Genomic DNA, 22,045 nt, shown 5'->3' on the forward strand with positions numbered 1-22,045 from the left:
ATTGATAAGGGAGCGCACTTTGACACTAAAGGAAGCTGGACGAACAAGACATAAGAGACTAATAAATACCCTTTATTTAAGGTAAATGAAATAATTAAAGCTGATATCCATATACAGTTTTTGTTAATATAATTACGTGTTCTATTCGAGATATTGGCAATATTCTTAAATTACGCAATAAATCAGCCTTTTGTATAGACTTAAGACGGACATTTATTAAAATTAAGATTGAAAATAAGTGTATCCAGATCTCTATATTTGAAAATAATAATTAACATAATTAATTATCATTTTTACAAGCTTTGCATTTTATAATAACATTTTTACTAGAATTCTGTATTATTATCATGCGCTCTGCCACAAGCTCAAATCTCCCGTAGTCTTAATTCCATGTATATCGCTATAAAAAAAGTTATCCAAAGGGCAAAAGTTAAATGCTGTGAGTCAAATGCTGTGCCCTGGAAAGGTAATTGTGGGGCCACAATGCAAATATGACTCCCCTATGTGCTTGTGTGTACGGTTTAACTTTGCTGGCATCTTGAATTCTGGCATATGTGTAACTAAAAGATATTAAAGATATATATATATACACATATATACATTTTTTTGGGGAACGTGTGCAAAGGTATGTGCATTTTGCAGTTCCAATCCGAAACTTCATTAGGCCAAGTGGCTGTCGTCGTCAGGGCGGCGCGTGGAGGCAGCCAAAAACTTTGCCGTCTAATAAATTGAAATATAAGCAACTGCCATGTGAGAGCATGACCACAATTTTCATTTGTGTTAATAACGCCAACGGTCAGCTTTGATTGTGCATTTTGGGCCGACAAGTTTTGGGGTGACCATCCAGCAAAACTTTGGCTGCACCACAGAAGCAGAGAAGTGGCAGCGGAAGGCGAAGAGGAAGCTCTATTACGACAGCGTCTTGGCGACGGTGATGCCACTCGAAAACCACTTGGGCAATTAGAGCTGAAAGTTTGCGCCTGGGCCCAGCAGCTATGACAACTTTCGTCTGACTCCGGGGAGTCAAACTTTTTTCGAAGCTCCCAACTGCGGTAATTGCGTGCGTATTGTTGAGCATCAAATTGGGAACGGACACGAGCCGAAGAATCAAGCTGTGTGGCTTAAAGGTGCGCCCCAAAAGCAATTACCGAACCGTCAGCACTGGCAGCAATAACTAACTGCAGATGCAGCTCAAATGCACTGAACCAAGGGCATCAATCAAAGCGATTTGTCTGCTTGGTAGCCACTGCTGGGTGGAGGGCACACGGAAAGATCGAGTGCCAAAAATGTGAAACGTAATGCGTTGCAATCAGTCAGGAGTTGACGACGCCTGAGTGCATATTCATGACTGACCCATGCACCGGTTACACTCAGAATAAATTAAGTGAATTTCGAATTGAAGTCCATGTTTTCTAATCCAAAGCTTTAGCTACGGGCAGACAGGCCGACATTTGGTATGCCGAAACCCTAAAATTAGGCAAAATCGGACAATAATCTGTCTTCGGCAGATAATTATCAAGTATGACAACTACGGTAAAGTCTGACCACAGAGCCAGACAATCTGCCGAAGCAGGCAGATAATCGGAACATAGATAGTTTTGATAGATTTTGGAAACAGGTAATAATTGAAATTGATTGAATTGAAAACTAGTTTTATATTTTAAAAATACATTTACATTTTCACCAAAAGGTCTGCCAATCCAAAGTTTAGATTCTTAAATCATGTTCAAGCGAAAGAAATTTTTCTCAGTCGAGTACTTTTCCAGCTGAGCCAATGTGGCGTATGATTGCTTTGATTTCCAATAAGTTTCACAAGCATCGCATTAACATAACGCATCGAGAGGATGTGGACGTTTGGGCAGTTTAATATAAAATGCAAACTACAGTAAAGTGCAAGAACATCGAGCTGAAATTTAATATCCTTATTTGATGCATAAGACCAACAACTATAGAAAGACGCATACGAAGCAACAATAACATTGTATGTAAGCAGGCAAGTAAAATGCACCTTTGTGTTGCATAAGATGAAAACAAAGCGGAAAAATACCAACATGGCAAAACACAAAAAAATAAGCAGCGGGGCATAAAAAACGTGTAGTAAACTCTGGCTAAGATTGAAGTAGAGGTTGGGGAAACCCTGCTGAGGGTGCAAAGTGGGTTGTGCCTGTGCCTAGGCTTTAAGCAATAAAAATGCAGACAACCCAACACGCCTGGCGTAACTGGTAAATGTAGTCAGGAAGAATGCAGGAAAAGAAGAGTTGAAGGAGAGCTGCAACAAGCCACCACATTATGACAACAATAAAACCTGGCATAGCAATATACACCAATGAAAGGGCGAAGAGTGATAAGATAAAGAGGCTAGCTTCAAAAGTTAAGAAACTATTTTGGATTTAACTTTAATATAATACATAAATCTGAATGATAATCCAGATTATTAAATAAAAATAAATACTAGCCAATGGGCATACTTTGAAGAAACCTTCCTTGAAACCTTCATTTTTAAAATAGCCCTTTACCTTTATAAATATCATAAGAGGAGGAATAAGGGTTTATATTACTTAAATACAACATTAGGACATATATATATGTATGTATAATGTTCTTGTCACCATAACTCACCATAAATCAATTTAAATACAAAAAGAAAAATAAGAAAAAAAGATTAAGACGAAGCGTAAACTAAGCTTTAAAATATAAACTTAAACTTATTTCACTCACTTCATCCATGGAGCTTTATAATATAATAATCAATATTATTATTTTCAGCAAAATTATTATATGTTCTGCAAGAACAAATTGCCAAGCAGACAAAACCTATGAAACAGCCCTAGTTTATGGCAAAACTTGATATTACCGGTAATGTCGACACACAAAAGGGGGAAATGCTGCCTTCGCCATGCAACTCTTCAAAGCAGCTATAGTTTTATTCAACAAATGCAACAACAACAGCAACAACAACAACAGTAACAAGTAAGTGTGCATGCAACGAGTGAGATGAAAAGATAAGCAAAGATTGCGAAAATTGTGTTTTTCTATTGAATATGGGAGTCGAACTGGAGCTGGGGGTGTCCAAAGCATGCTTGGCAAAGGCTGCACAAAACAAAAAGAAAATACCAAAATCGTTGTTCTGCTATAAGCTTTCAATTGTTAGACCGGAACCAAGCAGCATAGTAGGACAACTCAAGGAGCAGAGGGTTATCCATGAGGCTGGGTCCATTTGGCCAACCCTTTCATGAGTGCTCAATGCTACTCAATTTCCGTTACACGCCAATGCGCGTGTAAGCAGCATGTAAATACGAAAGCGGCCGATAGATGCCAGAGTTATGAGATGCAATCGCTGTGAGTGGCTACGACTCCGGGTTTGAGTTTGGGTTCGGGTTCGAGTTGGGTTATCGTGTTTGCGGGCAGCATAAATCAAAATCAAATTTGAGTGCTGTTTAGTCAAGTGGCTGCAAGGCTAGCGGAAACAGTGCCAGAAGTGACCAATAAGTGGGTCAGCAGTCAGCACAAAATTGAACCCATAACTATTGTGCTGACTATCCAGAATCAGGGATCTTAGAGTGGAGAGTGCAAATCAGATAGGAAAAAAGGAGCAGACCAAAGAAACGCCCACTGATTGGGTTGCTTAAGACAATTAAAAGCCATCAAAATTCAACAGTTTACCATTAAATAAATGCGATAATAGGGACGATGATTGCGAATTAGAGAAAGTGGCGTGAGAAAGAATATTATCGTAATAGACAGGACATGAATGGAATTGATGATAAACTCCCTATTGATTTAGCTAGGGCTTAAACCGGTTTGAGCCCCAAAGCTATTCACTATTTATTTACCTTGAACAAAACATAGCCTCATCTTAACCTAAACCGAACTGTTTTAATCTAAAAATGAAGTCAATAAACTATTGTGTAAACGATAGTTTCAATATTTAATATATTTTAATTAAATTATTTGTTCTATTAAAGATTATACAAAATACGACGAGCAAGGACTAGTCTTAAGGATGTGCCAAACCTACTTGCTTTGCTTTGCTTCACCACCAAAATTATTTGTTACGTGTTCAACCTTGCTTGTAATATTATTTTTCAGATTTTAAATTTGATTCCATCTAGCTGTCACGTGCCCATCTCTAGTTGATGGCTTCATTAAAAACGTTTTGTTTACGCGGAAAATGATTTGCATTTTATTGGCCTCACTAAGGCGTGTAACCCTGGGAAAAAAGGCCAAAATTGATAGCAGCAATCAATGAAAGACAGATAGATAGACAGACAAGCAAGCAGATTGTGATCCAGAAAGGGGGCTAACAGATTTGCATTACAAAGTTACGAGGTGCTCAATAAGAAATCAATTTGGCTGGCTTTTGGGGTAGGCAAAACAGCGATGTGGCTAACAAATCAAAATATTTGAGATTAAAAGTGGCCACTCATTGAGAAACAAAACTCTCCCTCACACTCCGAAATTTGTTGTTATTTCAACTATAAATATGTATAGTTCAAAGCGTATTAAAGTTGTGTGCCAGCTGCGAGCAAAAAAATAAAAAACGAAAGTTTGCCCAGAGAAGCCGACTTTCCTGATTGCAGCTTGGACAGAGAACTGAGAGACTGAGAGACTGAGAAAGGCATAGTAGGAGGAGAGAAACAGCAGTTGCGGGGTCGATAGAGTAGGAATGTGCGGAAAACGAAACCCATTTGAATTTCATTTTCGTATGCAAATTTTCAATAGGTTTTTATGCTGTTCGTTTGGTTCGAAAACGGAAACTAAGCCACAGAAATATGCAAGTGAATGGCTGTTGCCGCTCAGCCTCAGCTTTGGCTATTTGTGCACACGCTCTGCCTTGACTTTCATGGCGAAAGCGCCACTAGCTCCTCCCCCTTCCCCACCTCCACCCTCATCCCCATCCATCTGTAACGCTCCTTAGTCGGTTACGAAACAATTGAAACAAGTTTGCAATCAGTGCACAAAGTTTTTACCCAAACACAAAACACTGTAACAGCGGCACACAAACAGGCAAACAGCAACAGACACTGCAGAGATACAAAAAACGCCGAGCAAATTGTGCGGCTGCTTTGGCTTACCCTGCCCCCAGCTGCCTCCCCGTTCCCTCAGTCGGTGTTTCTCTGTTCTGCTGCTGCTGCCGGTCAGCGCGTTTGACTGTAAACAAATCCAGGCGCGCCTAAAAGTATGCAACAAAGACACACGCTACAAAACAAGCCACAGCAGCCGAACGCCACGGCATTTTAATACCCTTTAAATTACAAATCGAGAGACAATGATACACTGCCATCACAACAATTATTTCCGACTGTTAAATTTTAAGCAATTGTTTAAATAAAACAGAACAGAAAACAAATCAATTAGTTAATCAGTTAAGCAGCATTTCATAAGCCATCAGCAAAGTGTTGGATAAAGTTAAGCTACCCCAAGAGTAAACTATGCTAATAGAGTGTTTAGGAGCTTGTTGTTGGCGTAGGAGCTCTGTGTGATCCAATATCTATAAATCAAAAAGCGCACAAAAGCTTCATTTTTTTTTTAACAATAAGGCCTGATCCCATAAACAAGTGAGCGGGGAAAATGTTGAAGCAACAATCAGTAACAACAAACTGCAAACAAACTGAGGCAGCCGCAGCATGAGCCCTCAAATTGAAACTTAAGTTTCTTTTTTAAGTTCGTTAAATGCCACACAATAAAGCCGATAAATGGAAGCTTGATTGATTCGAAGCCTACGCACACACACACATACGCACGCACGCACTCTCTCTAATTTGTCAACAAATTTAATGTTTTTTAATTACGCCTCATTTGAGAGACAAACAAAGCGACGCGGGGAGAGTTGAGCATGATCTGCTTTTCTGTTTACGTACTCATAAATATTTAGCTAAATGCGACTAGAATGAAATGAAATTGAAAATGACGGCATTGAGAATTGAATTGAGGCATGTGATTGATTGTCAGGCAGCTGCTGTTGTTGCAGCTTCTGATGATGGAATCCTTCACGTTCTCGCTGCTGTCGTTGTCGACACCATAAATGTCGACTTGTGTCACAGTCACACCTACACGCACGCACACATACAGACAACGGAACAGACAACCGTATGGTATGGTATGGTACGGTTGGATTTTCGGGAAAAACATGACGTATGAAAGTCGTAACAAAACACTTTGATTGATGATTGAAATGGCCAGCCGTATTGGTAACTGTAGATCTTTGTGTGTGTGGCTGCGTGTGCGTGTGCCTTTGTGTGTTGTTCTGGACCACAAATCGTTGTCGCAACCACAGCTATAGCCAAAATGGAGTACAACTCATACAGGTGTGTATATATATACACACAAACACACACACACACCACCGCACAACACCAGTAAGTTCATGATTCCATAATGTCTCTGACATGTGGCTTGCTCAATCCTCCTCCTCCATCACAGCTACTCCCTCACTCTCTTTAACAGGGTGTCTGTGTGCGGTCATTCAGTTACAGGTTTGAGAGTTAATCCGTCGTTATTGTTGTTCTTGTCGTTGTTGTTGCTGGTTTGTCTTCGAAATGTATCGGCGGTTGGTGCTATGCGGCTGGTTTTGCTTTTTGAAAACAACAGAATCAAACAAGAAAGAATACTGCAATAGCGAGTTGTCGACAAGCGAATACCCTGCCCCATATTAATTATAGAGGCAATGGACTGTCTCTGTGAGAAATAGGCTTGGATACCTTATTTCGGCTTTATCACACTCTTCTGTAAAATACTTATTTTAATCGTGTATATATCAACATCAGCTTAATGCCCTACTATGCCTTTAACCAGGACAAAAATTTCATCATTTACAGCTTTAACCAGCAAAAAACATGTTTAAGGCCCTTAATTGACGCATAAGCAGCTTAAGACGAAAATGACGCTGAATGCGAAATCAGAAAATAATTGATTGCTACCGGAAAACATTGCCATTTTAATTTGGCACTTAACATTTTTTTCTTTCATGATTGAACACGTAATCTTTATAAACATAATACAGTCCACTGTAAGTAAGTAATTAAAGCAACTGAACAATGAGGATCCGAACTCTGATCCTAACCGAAGGCCATAGGTTAGGTATTTTATCAAGTAACGCTTGCAGACAATATTTCTATTGACAATTTAAAGAGTTAAATTCATGTTGAAAGCTTAAGGTGGATAAATAATGAAGTTGCATGCAATTAAAAGCACAACAATTTATTAAAATTTTGCACCGCTGCACAACAGGCCAAATAAAAGCCAGCTTCGGATAAATATGTATTTAAATGCTTAAAAGCAAACACATGTGTGTGTGTGTGCATATTATATATGTATATGCGTCAGTTTGTGTACATTTGCAATCAATTTATCATACGGCTGATTTGAGTTTGGCCCACAGTCCCACTGGCAATATACAATTTAAATGCAAGTAATTAAAAATAAATAAAGGTCGCATTAAAACAAGCAGGTGAATAGCAGCTAAAGAAGCCAAGCCCAGAGCGACTGACTCTGTCCACCCACGAGTCCTGCGGTTAATTCATGTGTTTGTACTATGTCCGTATTTACTCAGGGCGAGTAAGCATTATTGTTTTAATTCTCTTTGTGTGTGCATTTACTTTGCTAATCATTGATTTTCACATTGAAATCTCAAATTGAAATCAAGTCGCCAGATAACTTTAATACTTGAGCTTCAATGAAACTCATACAAATACCACAGCCTTCCCGTTCCTTAAGACTTAAATGACATTAGCTGAAAGCTAGTATGAGGATTCAGGCTGCAAGCCGGTTGCAAGCAAAATCAAAATGGAAATGTGTAAAAGTATCAGCCACCCAAGCATAAATAACTTATGTCCCAGTCATTGCACATATCTAACCATATTTGGTAGAGGCAAATCTTGGGTAAAGAACAAATCTAGCGCGCAATTTGTATATGAAAATATTTACGGCTTGCAATATTTTCAGTACAACGCGCAAAATATATATATTTAAAAGTGAATGCAGATATGAAACATAACTTATGTTTAAATATGTGAAAAGCCAGATCACGAACAGGACCATAAGGCAGGACCTTTGTAAATTTTTGTTTATAATTTTGAGCCCTGTTTAAATTTAATCAATATCCCAGAATTGTAAGGACGAGTTTCCATCTTAAAGTCCGATTAATACCTCATATTAATATTAGTTTTTTCTCAAAGCTTTTTCTTGAAAACAAAGAAAGAAAACTCCACGAAGAACATTAAATTATTCGATTCCTGTGCTGTCAAATTCTTTACGCAGCTATATGTTTTGTGTTTCTAATATATTTTAATATTTTGTTGTTTATTTTCAGCAAGTGTCATATGTATTTTACTTCCTTTTGCGTCTGTTTTGGCCTTATGCAAATAATTAAGTGCCCATGTTCGGGCTAATTACGATATTATCCTTGTGACAAACAATGAGCTGACAATTACATTAGTATTATGCAACACCCAGCCAGTTACCCGGCTACTGGGAATTTTCAACTTCAAGTCCTGCTGTGCCCCCCACTGTCCTGCACTTCGCCCCCTTTATTCGTCTGTCTGTTTGTTTGTTGTTGTTCGTCCTTTCGATGCCTGTAATTGACACTTCGATGCGCCCAGTGCGCCCACAAAGGCAAAAGACAATTGTCCTGACTACGCGCCCGGCTCAAAGGCGAATCGGACTGTTCACAAGGTAACGCTGCTAGGCACGTGCGGAGATTAACGGCGATTTCTCCACATTATGCAACTTGCAAGAATTAAGTGTCCCGCACATAACTCATACGCAGCGTTGCCCAAGTCTAAAATTAACCGACCCCTTTCGCCCAATCTGCACAGAACAAAGGGACTCATGCAAATTTAACTGGATTGTCGGCAACCTTTTTTAAATTTTTAAAAAACTCAAAACCCGAAATCCTCTGAAAATGCCACATTGCTATAAAAGTTGCTGCTCTGGACAGCGGCTTAGTTGGACGGGGGCCCGAAAGTTTCATTAACTCGAAAGATTTTTTACAGTTAACAATATTTCGTATAAATACTTCTTTGACACCAGACTTGCGATAGCAGATTGATCATTTAAAGTATTAGTATTAAAATTCGAATTGAATAATGAAGGACATCAGGCTAGAGTCGCTGAGTAATTAAAAAGTGTATATTGGCAATACAATAAACTTGTTCTTATTTTATTTATTTTATAAACAAAACTCCTCTTTTAAGTGACGAAAAAATTGCATGCTTTGCCCAATGGACTAGTTACTTTTCGCCGCCTCTGATCAGTAAACACTTAATAATAATTGCCCAGTTTGGCTTGAGGGGCCCTATCCATAGAAATAAAAAATAAATAAGGCCGGACAACATCAAAATACGGACATGGAAAAAGCGGTCACGTTATTAAGGTTTTTATACGCCGAACCCATTGAAAATGGGTAAGAAAGGAGTTTCGTGGTGTGAGTAAATGTATTAAACAGGAAGGAGAGAAGCATATTCGACCCTATCAAGTATATATTCTGGATAAACACAACGAGTTGAGTGGATCTAGCCATTTCCGTCTGTATGTAGAAAGAGTTTATCACGTTAGTCGATATCTCGCCACATATATCGATAAAATTGATAATATCGATCAAAATCGATTTGGAGACATAAAGGACATACATTTTGAAAGCTAAAGCCTTGCACTTTGGTATTGAAACGATGTTTAATGCTATACTCTCGCTCCGAAAATAATAAAGATCTGTCTATAAAAACCGATGCTATTCAAGAATACCTTTCCCATAGTAAAGAAACAGCAGCTAAAACTGCGCAGCAAGGGGCACGTATGTATGTTCGTACAGGAGGAAGCTAGCTAGATATTTTTAAAGGTCGCTTTGCGCGGGGCTTAGGGTAGCTCATAGTCTTGCACTCCCGACTGTTTTTCGTTTCGATTTTTAAGCCATAAGCTGCAGGTTTGTGCAAAAATATTTACAGCTATGCGCCGTTTAACAACTTAAACTTGGAAGGGCCGAAAGTGACCAAACCACCCAATCACCGTACGGGCCACAATTGCCCAGCAACATTATGAGATGATGGGAAATGGGTGGGCAACCCACGCACATTTTTCACATAATTTCCTTGGGGATTAAGTTTCCACTTGGCTTTGCCTTTGCCGCTACTGTGCACCTCGCCTTTATTAATTTTGTGCCGCAAAGTAAATAGAAAGGCAACCCAAGTAAATTTCATTAAAGACGTCGAGCAGCAAACGACAGGGCGAAGGAGCGCAAGAAGCTAAAGAAGTAGCAAAATGAAGGCGGCAATGTAACTAATAGATAAAGCGCGATTACGATTACTCAGGTCACAAATCACAGGACGGCAGGCGGCTAAAGGAAATGACATTTGAAGTCGCTTGGAAAATGAAATAACCAAAATCGGTAATAGGCACCAGCGAGTAGCGCCCGAAGCCGGACAGGTACCGTGACGGAGACGTAGACGGGGACTAAATGAAATTACAATCAGTCTGGCTTTAAAATGAGTTTAGTCTTAGACCGTTTCATGGCCCCCAATCGGTCGCCTTTCAGAAAATGTTTTTTTTAAGCAGCTGCATGCAGCTAAGGGTCCCTCTAGCTACCCCACCTCTGCATAAGTGTGCGCTGCAGGGCACAGGCGCCAAAAATTTATGCGCACACCTCTTTGGAATTTATAAAAAATAAAAAAATTATAAAAAAAAATGGTTGACTACAAGCGTGAGCAGTGCAGGAATGAAACAGCAGCCGGGCAAAGGAGAGCCGAAACCCTGGAACTCCCGGCTGCGACTTGTCCATGCCAAGGCGTGCACAAAATGGCGACAAAAATGCGAGAGAAAAACTTCTTAAAGCGTTAAAAATGTGTAGCTGCGGTTAACAGAAGGCAGGCAGAGACTGTGGAGAACGGCGCACATTGGACGCGGCAGAAATGAAATATTTCTACAATTTTCGTACGCAGCACAAAAAAAGTAAAATCGTGAACATCGAATTTATAACAAAATGCTCGATTAATCAATACCCTAGGTGAGCTGTTGGGAAATGGACATTTATTAAGAAAAAGGTAAAAGGTGTTTGCAATTGCGCATTAAATATTAAATAATAATAAAAACAGTTTGTGCAAAAGTAAAAGGTGCTTTCTTTTGTTTAGTTCATTACAAAGAAAAGAGCACGAAGTTGCGGATTCGAGACCCCTACAAGGCGAAAGACGGAATATTTTGTTCATATAACAATATTTTTCCACTTAATTTAGAGATCGAATTAACGGCAATGCGGTAGAGAGAATACTTTGTTCAGAAATTAATATCTTTCAAATAAAATAAATAATTTAATTTAAACCCCAGAGGACTTGACAACCCTTGACAGGTTTCTGTGGAACAGATACATGAGCTGAATTCAAAGAGATGCTATCAATATCATAACTCAATTCGAATTATTAATTTATATTGCAACAATTTTGATCGAATGTATTTACAGACAACACACATAAAATGGGGTAGTTACATTCTCTGTCACCTGTTTCCGGTTCTCTCACCGTTTCGGGGCCTAATCTATTTATCATAAACCAGGAAATTAACACAACCTGATGAACTGGTCCTCGGTTATAAACCCCCCGTTGGTTTCAGCAGTAACAGTAAAACAAAATCGCAGCGACAGCTTTAGCGTGGCGCAGTCATGGGTAAATTATACGAAATATTTGCTGGGACAAAATGCGAGCGAGACAAAAAAAAAAGAAACTTAAATATTGGGGCGGGAACTTTTATAAATCTGGGCATAGTTTGTTGTTGCCGGAGCGCATGGATCAAAATAAATTATAGACAAAATCAAGGCAATTAAATCAAAGCCACGTCAGTAACTCAAACAGGCGGCAGCGCTCATGAATATGCAACAAATGACGGCATTGAGGATTGGAGCAACGAGCATTGGGACTTTCGTGTGGGGGGATCACCAACATTTTCGTGATTGAATTCATTGATGAACAGCAGCAGTAGGAGATGCTGCTGCTGCTGCTGCTGCTGGATCGGCGTAAGCAGCAAGGGGAGGGTGCCTGAGGGCAGGGAATGAAGCCTGCAACCGCACCAATTGAAGTGTATGCAAGTGATTGGCCACATGTGGCAAGCAATGTGGAGCAACAGGAAACTGGTAGCTGGCCTCAAACTCCAGCTCATCGATTGCCGCCTGGATTCCATGTCCATCTGCAGTCACAACCGCGTGAAATCTGTGGCTGGGGCATTGAAACAAATCACCTTGATTGATGATTGGCATTTTGTTGCCAAGTGGGTATGGGCCAGTAGCTCCCTGACAATTTTCCCCAATGTGATTCGCCCCCCCCCGAATGTCTGTCTGTCAAAGCCCCAAAAGTCAACCGCAATTAAATGAAAAGCAGCGGCTGCAAAGGGCGTTGAAATGTGCGCAGTGTTTTGGGCTGTGTTCTCGACCAATTGGAGCAGCTGTTTTGGTTTATTGCCGCTGCAGCAGACGGTTGGTGATGTTGCTGCCGGTCAGGGGGGTAATCAGGGACAGGCCTGATAATGACTACTTGAACTGCAGTTGTCAACGTTACATGCGACAAAACATCAAAGTGACGAGACGACACTTGCCATTAACTCTGCAGTTAATCGAATTAATATAAGCGTTTGACAGTTTATTCTACTAATTAAACTTATTTGACTGAAGTTTATGGCTGCAAAATGGCGTTTATCAAAATGGATCAAGGAGAATGGAAAATAGACAGGGAGTGGCACACACGATTCTATCAATTTGCACCTAACCACCCCTTAGATGTGCTTATTTCTAAATATATTCAAATATGTACTTACCCCATAATCCATATATACACACTATTTTTTTAATTGCCATCTTTAGAGGAGAAAGACGTCTTTCATATATATAAATCTATAAAAAAAAAAGAAGTAGAAAGCTAATTAATGTATGAGCAGGAGAAACAAAGAGAGGGAGAGATATACTTGAATAGGGGGAGAGTAATCTTGTAGCGCTTATTTGAGTTCATGAGAATCGCAGAGTAGGGAATTATTTAAAAATATGCTTATATTTTATCTTGCATTGGAGCGGTGAATAAATGAAGTAAACTTGGTGTGCATTTGGTATAGGAGAACATGCATACACTCGAATAAAGTAGCATACACTCGAATAATTAAAGCCAAATTCAATACTAATTAGCAAATTTGAATACAAATATCTAATTCAAAAGGTTTCTTTAATTATTTATCAGCTTGAATGTTACCTTCTTGAGCCAAGCAAAAATAGGTACAACGAGTAACATTAAAATAAGCTTAGGTAATACTTAATAATAATTCCTGAAATCAGACAGTAAGTTAAATAGTTCCATATAAGTCCTGCGAACTTTCATCAGATCGGTCTTAGTTATACAATTGGATGTCTTCTTGGAGTTATTCGTTACCAAAAGAATTGGTGCAGTTAAAAAGGTCAATCGTCGCTATCATAGTCGCATTTGCTGCTCTAATCTATTTCACCAGCGCATCTGCCAGGACCGGAAATGTTTCTTCACGCCTGCCGGGTGTGCCATAGAATCAATTGAAAGCAAGCGAAAAAATGAAATCAAACAACGCTTAACAATTTATTAACGGCCGCCAAACCAGTTAAACGTCAGCAAATTGTATTTTTATGTTAAGACCATTAATGAAAACCGGAAGCAAACAGAATGCGAACAAAAAAAATTGAAGCAAATGCAGAAAAATAAAATAAAATCATAAAAAAAAGTGCTGAATGGAGTGGGGCAAAAAACATTTTTGCATTTAATGTGAACAGGACGAGCTGCAGAACAAGCTGCAGGATGCATGACGCTGCCGTTGGCGGCATTGGCAGCACTTCGATTAAGTAGCTCTGTAAACAGCAGGCGACTGGCCATCAGGACACCCTCCTTCAGACAGGACCAGACCCCAGCCAGACACTTGAAAATGCATAACTTCTGAATGCCAGAGAAGAGTCGGGTAGTTTAATGCTCTATAGGGAGCCAGCTGGAAGGGATCGGTCTGTCCAGTTCTGCCTGGTTGTTTGCCACGCTTTTAATGCATTTTACGCTGTGCTGGTTTCCTCTTTGCTTGCTGCGCTTTGTTTAACATTGCAGCACCGTGAAAAAATGCAACGCTATCAATACAAATAAAGCTGATTAAGCAGTTGGCCTTATTATATATGCGTACCGAACAAGTACAAACTGAATTCTTCGACAACTCTCAACCGCATTGCGGCTTCGGTGCGTTTTTAGTCAATTTGTCAACAATTTTGTGCCTAAAAGCCTTCAACGATATTTCATCAACTATTACTCTACTCACTGAAAGCCTCAAATTAATTACCACAAATACAGATGCATATGCACACAGGCCCAGCAACTAAAGCAGGGCTGTCAAGACTGTCTGCACAAGTGAACAGAAGGTTTTAAAGTGACTCCGAAATATATTTAAGTGTAAAGAAAGTAGCTAACACTTTCTGATGACATGTTTTTTAAATAATTTAGTTAAGAAAGCATATTCCAAAAATAGAGCATAACAACAATTCTGCCTAATTACACAACTATCTTTAGTACTTGGCTTCAGTAAACTAAATGCACAAGAGATTTGGAACCAAAAAGAATGCCCGAAACTAAATTGGCAAAGTTCAGAGCCGAACCAGTTCACAAATTACAGACGAATCAGCCCTAAATGCTTTAAACGTCGTTCAAGTGGTTTCTCATCTCTGTTCGAGTAACTAGCGCAAAACTTTTCGGCTGTTTGCTTATTTGTCGTGTAATTAAAAGGCTAGAGCATTAATTTCAACTGCAGCAAGAAGTGCGCAATGCAGACGTGGCCCAGTAGCAGTAATGGAACCAAACTCAAACTCAAACCCAAAATCGTCTCTTAAAAAGCCTTACAAAGCGCTCATGATAAATCCCCAACATTTTGGCCAAGTCACAAAGCAGCCGACCGTCTTGCCGTTCATCTACAACTTATTTTATTTTCATTCTCAGTGTTTGGCTGCCTGCACAAAGTCAACAAAGTGCCTGCAAAGTCCGGCAAAGGAAAAACCCCTTGCAATTAGCGCTGGAAAACTTCTTAGCAGTAATTGATTTGCAGTAAACCGTTTGACGCGGCCGCATTCGATGTGCTGTTGCCACAGTTGCGACTCCTTTAAAATTTAATGCCTGCCCCAACGCACTAAAGTATGCAACACAATTGTTATTGAACACGTAGCAGCCAACAAATGCAAGCAGGTTGCAACGAGCCGCGGCAGCAGCCATCGTCAAAAGCAAAACAAAGAGCTCTTCTCCCCCAGCTCCTTTGTTGCTTAAAAATACTAAAGCGCCGAGGAAAAAACCTGAACCGAGTGGGAAAAGGGGCGCAAGAAAAGTTTCGATATGGTAATTTCATATATAAATTGATCATACTGGAAGCTAAATTGTTTTTTTCTTGTAGTTCTTAAATTTTTAAAGTGATCGGTAAATATTTTTGGCCTAAATCACATACATAACAGACACGAGAAATATTAACCATTTTTCCTAATAAGAAGCTTTCAAAAGATCAAATGCATAGGCTGGAAATTGTTTTGGGCAGAGGCAACTTCAAGCAACTGGCCGAAAAGAACCAAAACGTGTTCAATAGTTGAGTAATAGAGGATAATGATGACAACCTATAGATATTTTTAAAAATAAATGCTTCTTGTCTAGAGTTTGTGCCAGGTATTTGTCACATCTGTCATCATAAATATAAGCCTCTTTAGTATTATCCAGTATTTTCTTTAAATTAATCAACAATCACAACGGACATTATCTACAACCTATTATTCAGACTTATTAATATCAATAGAAAAAATTACAAAAGACAATTTCAAGAGAATTTAAAATAATTATTGACTTTCGATCTAACGGATAATACATTAACATTTATTTTGGGCAGCGATATTAAGGGCAACCCTCGCTTAGTCACCTCTGCCCCCAAAGTGCAACAAAATGCACGGAAGCATAGAGAAAAGGCAACAGAAACTGTAGCAGCAGCGGCAGCTTTGGCAAATGGCTGCTCGGTGGACAATTTGAAAAATTCAACGCAAACAAACGGCAACAACAACTGGCAAAGCTTTGCACTTTGTTAGGTGAGGCAGAGTTGCAACTTTTGCAGTTGTAGCTGCACCATTGATGACTTAAAAATCACACAAAAGTTGCTGTTACACAAAACAATAACTCCAGCTGAAGTTGCCCAGTTCGATTGGAGTTTGAGTTGGGGGTGCAGCTCAGAAAGTTACACCTAAAATTGTTTAGAACTCGGCAAATACTGGGCTCATTTCATGGCATCCAAACAGACAGCTTCAAGCCACAGTTTGACACCTTTAAAGGTGCAAAGCGCTGTGAGTTTCCAGCCAGAAACATATAATATAAAAAAAATGAGAAAAAGAGCTAGCAAGCCCATCAGAAAATTAGCTCTGACCGCCGCCGATGCCTCGAGCAACGCGACACTCGAGCTGAAACTCATTTTCGCCACGTCGGAATGTTGCGTCGCGTCGTCCTCGGCCAACACAACGACCGCCAACGGGCGCCAGCATAAAAAAAAATATGGAAAAAAAAATAAATATAAATTGTTGGCTGGATATTTTGAGAAATGCCTGGGAATTGTAAAAGCACTGACAGTCGTTACACTTAAAGCTATGCCAACGCCTTTGACACGCATCGCGGCACGAGACTTTGATGTTAGGCTACGGATGGAGGCCCAAGTTGAGTTGGCGGCCCAGGCTGACAACCAAGCGGTTGCCAGCAAATATTTGCTAAATGCAAATTACTTTTGACGCTCTGCGGCATGAAAACGTAAGTGAAATGATTGGCTCAGACCGACTCTATGAGTGCCTGACAATCAAAGGCTGAATAAGCAAAATAAGCAGCTTCAGAGATCACAGGAGAGCTCTGTTAGGTGACAGATTGCCCCAGAGTTCAGCTCGACGGCCACTAAACCATTCAAAACAGGCATTTAAACAGCGCTAGACAATTGCTTTTGAAATTCTTTTGTTTTCGATAACGCTGCAAATAAACCTAAACATTCGGGTTCTTTTTTAGGTGTATCTGATTTTCTTGAAAGTGCACAAAAGACAAATAATTCATGTACTTCAAATAGACTACTATATTGAATTGGGAGATGTTTCAGAATCTTTTCTCGTTACTTTAATAAACAAAAACCACCCACAGATTTTTCTTAAATATTTTCGTTATAATAATTATTATTAAAAACCATTTCGAACCCGAGTTTTCGATTGTTTTTTGCTACAAACAAAATAAAAATAAGACAAGCCATATTTAGCCCCGAAAAAGGTTTTATTTAAATTTATAAAACTTTCGGGGTTGCTTACCCCAAAGCATAAAAAACGCTCGACATGCTAATTATGTTGGGCGAAAGACCATTTTGAATAGAGATCAAATTTAGCGCTCATTTCGAATATGAAAATATTTCAGTCTTACAATATTTTCAGTACAACGCGCAATTACAAATCAAAAGTAACATTATTTCATTAATATATTGAAACCATTAGACAAACCAAGAATTGAAACAAAGCCTGACTCTAAAGATGACGAATGCGAGATTCACGCACCGCACGAAAAGGCAGGGAGCTGGTTTGAACCAAGATAACGACAAATTAACTTGGGTTTACGGCCCTGAAGCTACATAATTTGGCTTGAATAAATGAACAGTTTACGTAAGAGGATTTTAGATTAAAGAATGATATTGGGAAACTTCAAGCTATTCATAAATAGTTTTTTTCCTCTTGAATAAAGAGAAAAGTATCGCAAATCATACACTTTATGGTAATTCCAGCATCAACAATGAGAAGAGCTACAAGTCAGGACGCCGAAGTCGATAGCAATTCCAAGTTCAAGTTGCTGCCATCTGCTCTAACAGCAAGTCTCCACTAGCTTCCGGTTGCTGGCGATGCTTCGGTGCATATGTTGCCACTGACATCGAAATGGGAACTTCATTGCAATTAAACACTCAATTTGCAGTCCCTCTCTTGAAATGTTTATAAATGAAATTTGGGCAAAGGTAAAGTTTGTGCGCCGCTGGGCGACATTCGGCGATGAAAGGGAGAGGGACAGTGAGCTGAAAGGCTAGAGAGAAGACAACGTCAACAGAAGTCGCAAAAAACAAATAGTAAAAGCAAAATGGCGCCCCGTAACTTTGGTTGTTGTGGAGTCGGTAGTTTCAGGTGAAGACGCCGACGCCGACGCTGACGCTGCGCATTTGCTGTAGATTATTACAAAAGTTTAAATACACAGACAGATAGAGCAACGGCAAGTTGTGCTTATATACAGCCCTCTGGTGTTTTGAGTTTTGCCTGTCGACGACCAGAGCCAGCAGGACACGGCAGGTGAATCCAAGCTCGGCCCAAACTCTCAAGAAGCTGAACTGAGTTCGAGTTCGAGTTCGAGGCTTTCAAATAGCCTTGGCAGTTACAATTGCACATGGCAGAGTTTTCAAAGAGTTCTTGGCCTAGCGTATGTCGCCAGACCGTAAATTGTTTGGTTAGAAGTTTAGAAATGCCAAAAAGTGGGCAATAGCCGCCGCTTAAGGGGGATCGCAGGGATAATTGTACTTGGTATCGCTTCTGACATTGAGCAATATAACTAATTGGCTGAGATAAGATAGCTTTTTTTGTGACTTAAGCTCGGGATATCGAGGTTAACAAATTGATTAGGTTTTCACCATTTAATATACTATATCATATATACAATCCCTACTGAATTATATTTATTATATTATATTGTTTTTTTTTTTTTATGTCCAATCGGTAAAAAAATTAATTGCATACATATGTTTAAGGAGACCAAATATTTTGAATAACTTAAGAACAAAAAAGACGCACATTTATTTTAGAATTCTACAAAAGTACACAAACTCGTACAAAACGGAAGTGCTAATTGCTATGTCAGGATATAAGTTGAAATTCTGGCAATTTCCTTGCGGGAGTTTCGAATTTTCCGCCACCTTTTAGCAGCTGGCATGTGTGTGTGTGTGCGCGTGTGTGTGCTTTAAGCCTTTTGTGTGTCTTTAAGCGATGTCTGGTTATTTCCGGACGTCTGTTGCTGGCGTTTACTTTTAGTTTTAATTTGACAGCCCGCATTATTTTTGCTATGATTTGCACTTCTTAATTAATTATTTTTCGCTTTCGTAACTAAATGCGGATCGGAGCTGTGTCAGCAAATAAGAGGCACACCCACATGTGCGCGCACACACACCCACACATAGCAGCACACACATGTGGAAGGCAACCCTTCGACCTCAGAGCCTGGCAGAGCACAGGCAAAACAAACTTCGACAAAAACTTTCTACGTTTTTTTGTTTTGTGGACGCTTGGCCTGGCGAAAGCAAATGTGGGGATTGGTATTGGGCTGTGAATAAGAAAATTTCTGAGAGATTCGCAAATGCAATTGGCACATTTCTTGGCACCTTTGACACATGCGGCGTATGCGTAATATGCTAAGGCAAAATCAATCCCCCAATGAAATGGCTTAGCGTGCAAATTCCCAGCTTATGTCAATTGACAGGCAACGATGCAGACATGCCCAATACTTCTTTGTTTCATTTAAATAAGGCGTGTCTTTTTTCTAAAATATGTGTACGTATACCGCCTGGCTGATAGTTAAGCCCTACCCTGCCCTGCCCTGTCGCTCTGCTGCCAATCGACCCCGACGGGCGTCTGTTCCATGTCAATTGCATTTAGCTGGCTATGCAAATTGGCAAAGCGTTTGCCATTTTCTGTTCGACGGCTGCTCATTATTTAGACGCTTAACGCGCGTCGCTTTGCATTAGGTGATTAAGTTTTGCAGCGCCACCTGGCGGTCGGAGTTGAAATTGCGCTTTGTGCGTTTTCTGTCGTCGTTGCCGTTGTCATTGTCGTTTGACATTTTGTGGAGCAATGTGGTTTTTGTTTTCGCATCCAATTGTCGGCTCTTCGCTATCCACGCATTCAATTTTTCCCTTTTTTCCACGCTGCGAAATCCTTGACTGCGGGTGCCAAATGTCAAAGTGGTTGCAACACTCACACATGCGCACACATATAGCCAATACCAATGCTACCACACACATACAGGTGTACGTTGTTGTCATCTCCATCGCATCCATGCCCTGGCATGTAAATTGCTCTGGCAAATAAATCACGTAGTCGGTGTACCAAGCGCCGTGCATGGCTTGTTGTCGTCATATCAAAAGCCAGAAGGCTTCTGGATTTTCGCGTTGTTGTAGCTGAAAGGCTGAAAGCACTGTGCCGCATTTTTCTCCATCTCTTTTCAAAGAAGACTCCCCCCAAATCGAGTGTGGAAGCCGCTAAACAACCGCAACGAAGCTGTCATAGTTGCCGTTCGCTTGTCTGGTAAATCTTGAGCTTTGAATCGTTTGTCTATACCCAAAGTGTTTGGTATGGAAATATTCACTTTTTTTCATTATGATCTAAGCATTTGAAGTGCCATGAAAAATTGAGGAAAATGTGTGCAGTTTGCATAAGAGAAATTTCAAATGCAAACATCTTCAACTCAAAAACTGATGCGATCGTGACGTGAGATGGTTATTTGTTTTTATATATATTTTTATTTAGAGAAATGTGTCCACGATGTTAAAATCTCTTATTTTTTCAAACAGTTCTACCATATCCTATGTAATTTATTTTAATTTACATATTGTAAACAAAACAAATTATCATAGCATAAAAATATACAACAAAAACAAATGCAAAAATTCCAGAAAAATAAACAAAATGAACACACAATTTTAAAATGAAATAAATTGCCACAAAATTTAGAATTGATTAGCAGTGCCAACCAAAATTCGTGTCCTTTGAAAGTCTTTCTAATTACACGTAAATGCGCATTAAAAGTTTGCACAAGAACTTGGATGTGAAATCAATTACCAAAAGGAAAAACTCGACAGCGCAATGATGCAACAAATTAAAACGCATGTGAGGAAAGCTAATGAAATGTTCTATGGCAAAAACGGCCCACCAACATGCCACATAGGCGGACGAAGGATGAGGCGGGTTGATTGTCAGATGGGGTAACTGAACTTCATAGAATTTTTGTGTCGGTACTTGCCAGGGGCGGAAATTACCAAAAATGTGCCGAGCGCAACAAAAACAACAATAAAGTGAGCGAAAATTAAGGCAAGTGGAGTTAAAAGTTAAGCCAACAAATGAAGATGAGGCTGGAATAGGATGAAAAGATCTATATATATATGTGGGTCTGTCCTATGGCCTATCACACACACACACACATACCCACACACTTGTGTGTACTTGTGTGTACACCCGGGCACAGACAAACTGAACCCGAACTCTTGCGCAATTTTACGCAACAACAAAAAGTTTAATTGAGGATAAACTTTGCTGCGTTTGCGCTGCTGTTGAAAATCAACTGCGGGCTGGATAGAAAAGACGTGGGCGTGGCATATGTGTACCGCTTATCTTTGCTGTTTAAGTTTTCGCTTTCTACTTTGCATTACAGCCTGACTCAGTTTTCTATTAGTTTTCAACCCCAGTCCCTGTAACGAGCAAAACTTTAAGGTTTCATTTTCCTGCACACGTACGAGAAAACAAAAAAGAAATCGAATGAAATTATTTGGACATTTATTGGTCGTTGGGGGCACGCTTTCTTCGCCTTTGTTTGCCAAAGCCAAATGAATGGCAAATATGGATGAAAAGCGCATGAGAAACGACCTGAACCTGAACTCTAGCTGGCAGTGCAGTCCAGTTTCGTGCAGCATCTGACCCCACACACACACAAGAACACTCACATGTACATGTGCCATAATTCGTTTTAGATGGACGAAGCACAATGAAACACAAATGACCCGAATAAAGGCGATTGACTCCCCAACCACTTTTGGCTTCTACAGAGTCTTTAAGATGATTAAGAAAACAAATTTAAAGCTTAAAATAGGGCATGCAATTGTTTTGAAATAGTAGCAATGCTCTCTTTTTGTAATACGCTGATATTTAAGTTGATAAATATGAAGTAAATATCTAAATTTAACTCTTATAAAGTTGTTATTAGCTAGTGAATATTTTACTTAAGCCTGAAATAAAACCTAATGTATT

At 39.6% G+C, this 22,045-nt stretch overlaps 1 protein-coding gene across 3 annotated transcripts in view; it reads right to left on the minus strand.

Annotated features, from left to right (window-relative positions):
• Positions 1-22,045, minus strand: part of LOC135433727 (uncharacterized) — a 127,710-nt gene that overhangs the window by 103,063 nt on the left and 2,602 nt on the right. For all 3 annotated transcript variants that reach the window (XM_064689939.1, XM_064689938.1, XM_064689940.1), the window contains exon 2: positions 12,790-12,865. The gene's annotated coding sequence lies outside the window, so the exon portion shown is untranslated. The remainder of the gene's footprint in view (positions 1-12,789; positions 12,866-22,045) is intronic.

Source organism: Drosophila montana, unplaced genomic scaffold, assembly GCF_035044405.1.
Source record: "Drosophila montana isolate Dmon_TW-CO22-7 unplaced genomic scaffold, ASM3504440v1 contig_3218_1, whole genome shotgun sequence".
In the NCBI taxonomy this organism is placed as follows: Eukaryota; Metazoa; Arthropoda; class Insecta; order Diptera; family Drosophilidae; genus Drosophila; species Drosophila montana.